The following is a 3,141-nucleotide window of genomic DNA, read 5'->3' as shown; positions in this document are numbered from 1 at the left end:
AATTCCCAAAATACCCTTCAAATTTCAAAAATTCCCAAAATGCCCCTGATAATTTGTCATAAATTCCCAAAATGCCCTTCAAATTTTCCAAAATTCCCAAAATACCCCTAGTTGGGAGACTAAATTTCTCGAAAAATAAATTTTTCTGTAGGTCTTCACAAGAAGAGTGATTGTCTATCGTACAAGATGCTAAAACTACAATTTGAGTTGGTTACGTAGGCTTTGGAGATGAATTGCTTCATTATTTTTAGACATAATTGCCTTTTTTGCGATGGTAACTGGTGACAAATTACATGCTGAGCACTCAAAAACGGATCTCAATTGTCAAAAACAAATGAAAATTAGAGAATCTTGAACATTCCAACCAAAATAGATACAAGGGTATTTTGGGAATTTTTGAAATTTGAGGGGTATTTTGGGAATTTCCTCAAATTAGAGGGGTATTTTGGTAATTTTCCCTTATTTATAAGAACCAAATAATAAGTGGACGGTCGACCGTCAGGCCAGAATCGGACACGGGCCTGAAACCCAACACTGTAGACCCTCATCTAGACCCACTCCCACCTGTAGACCCTCCTCCAAACCCACCCCCACCTGTAGAATCTCCTTTGGAACCTCCTACGTGATCGCGAATCATCTCTACTTGAATGAGACCTTGGCTATCTTGCATTGCCGTGTGCTATTGACCACTGGTGGAGCCGCTAGGCTCATGAATCCAGGAGTGCCACCAAAAGGAGTAGCATCTGCGGGAGTGCCACCAACCAAAGTGTGACCCACTAGAGTGGTACCTCGCTTACGGTGGCATTTCTACCAGCAGTGACCTCTCTTAACCACTACACATCAAACCCAAAGTAGTCAAACTTCTTGAAACTCAAATGCGGGATATCTTGGATCACTCTACGATAGTAAAGCTAGCCATGCTCTTGTCGTCTCTTGCAATAGCTCTGCTTTCTTGGAGAAATTTGACCATCACACGTCTATATGCATGATCCAAAAATGTCATCCATGAGACCATAGTGCACCATATTTATGATACTACGAAACAAATAAAACAAAAAAATAGTGAGTGAAAGAAAAAGGCATAAGTGTATTTGAAATTTATTGTTCAATGTATAAAGTTGTTACCTCCCAATCGCACCCCTTTGTGAGTTCCTCTTCTTCTTCAAAGATAGTGTCACCCGCTTTCTTTGCCTCTTAAATGCTTGCATCTAGCCATCTACCATTTAGAAGCGTGGGAGAGGTTGCAGACTATCCGATACAGCCAATAATTGCGTTAAGCAATTCTTTAGGAATCTGCTCATTCATTTGCAATTGCCTCCTTTGCGAGCTCATATCTCTCTTGACACTTCTACATGGGTTGTGAGTTCAAAACACAAAACTTCATTACTTTCTCTCTCAATGCTTGATCCATTTTCCTTTGGGTCCCCTGACCTTGGGGTTCTTCTCCAAAGAGCTATGTGTCTATATCATCCCTCCATAAGCAAGGCATTTCTAGGTCCGACATGCGTATAAAGTTAGTCAAAAGCTTCTTAGCATCCCCACACATCGGAGGCATATTATTTTCAACTTGAAAATTTTTAACTTTCAAAAGCATACAAAAGATGAGATCTTTTGTCACATTCAAAACTGTAAAGACAACTTTAATCAACTTAGTGGAGAAAAAAATATTCCAAGTCCACTTTGCCTAAACAATTCAGAGACACTTGCATCTAATCACCTATAAATGGATTGAAGATTGAGCATTGCAAGCGATGCACACAAGATGGATATCTTTGCGCCATTGTAGAGTGGTAGATGGGCTAGTTTTGGTGTGATTTCTTCTTCTTTATTGGCCTTTGTTCATGGAAGTTTGGTGGTATGCATGGTGCCCACATCATTGTGCCCGCCATCATGGTCTTCATCCATGTCGTAAAACGCATGAAGCATTCTCCCATGTATTCATACTCTATCATGCTGGCAAGGTCATGCCCTGGAGTCACATCTCCGGTATTATTCTCCTCTGAACACAAGATGTGGAGATGGCAATGTCATGTGGATTAGTGTGCTCACCATATGAGCCATGTGATTGGAAGCATAGGTACTTGCAATGAGTGCAAGGGCAAGCTATTCTTTCTTCAGTATCCAAAGTTTCCATCTGATATCAATGATATTTATTCGAACATCTTAGAATTAGCCTTGTGACATACACCTAAAAGCTCCACCTAGCCAATATTTAAGTCACATTTTTGGATGACGTTTATGGAAATGGATTAGGCTGAGCATTGTGCATGCTCTTAGCTTATGCACGTTTTCTCCTATGTGCATCGGTCTCTCTCTATCTCTGATTTTCTCTCTCTCCATATCTCTCTTTAATAAATGCTACCTCTCTTCATTCCCCTCCAAGGCACCCACAAGGTTTTAAGGCACATGACAAAACCAAAATAATCAGCCACCCAGCCACCCCTCAGGGACGCCCACAAGGTTTTAAGGCACGTCACAAAACAAAACAACCACCCTCCCACTCACCACTTTGGGGCACCCACAAGTTTTTAAGGCATTGCATTCTTACTTCTTCAAACATTGCTCTCTCTCTCTCTCTCTCTCTCTCTCTCTCTCTCTCTCTCTATCTATCTATCTATATATATATGTGTGTGTGTGTGTGTGTGTGTGTGTGTGTGTTTCTTTCTCTCCTACTCTCACACATCTGCATTTCTCTCTCTCAATGTTTCTTTCATTTGATTTTTTGATGTAGCTTTCACTCTCTCTTTTTGACACACACACACACGCATTGCTCTCTCTCTCTCTCTCTCTCTCTCTCTCTCTCACACACACACACACTCACACACACACTCAAGCACATGCTTACATGTATGTAAACATGCAAGGGTTTATGAGCATCACATCAATCAAAATGTTCATTCTCCCTCCAAGCACCAAATGTACCTGCAAATCAAACAAAATTACATGCCCAAATTAAAATAGAGAGAGAGAGAGAGAGAGAGAGAGAGATGTGTGGTCCTCTGGGTGTGTTTGTGGGAGGGGGGGGGGGGGGGGGGGGGCTGGGAGAGAGAGGGGGTAGGGGTCTATGGGGAGAGGGGGAAAGGAGAGGGAGTGTGTGTGAGGGAGGGAAATAAGAAACAGGTAGGGGTTTCACATGTAGGA

The 3,141-nt window shown here is 41.8% G+C and overlaps 1 long non-coding RNA gene across 1 annotated transcript; it reads right to left on the bottom strand.

Annotated features, from left to right (window-relative positions):
* Positions 1 to 335: 335 nt before the first annotated feature.
* LOC147446933 (uncharacterized) lies at positions 336 to 2,923 on the bottom strand. Its single transcript, XR_015189704.1, has 3 exons — positions 2,846 to 2,923; positions 1,126 to 1,491; positions 336 to 1,035 (listed from the first exon to the last, which is right to left on the bottom strand). It is a non-coding gene; the product is annotated as an uncharacterized LOC147446933 (long non-coding RNA).
* Between the last annotated feature and the right edge of the window lie 218 nt (positions 2,924 to 3,141).

Source organism: Adiantum capillus-veneris, chromosome 11 (assembly GCF_014529385.1).
Source record: "Adiantum capillus-veneris isolate H3 chromosome 11, ASM1452938v2, whole genome shotgun sequence".
Taxonomy (NCBI): Eukaryota; Viridiplantae; Streptophyta; class Polypodiopsida; order Polypodiales; family Pteridaceae; genus Adiantum; species Adiantum capillus-veneris.
This window is presented reverse-complemented; position numbering and strand designations above follow the sequence as displayed.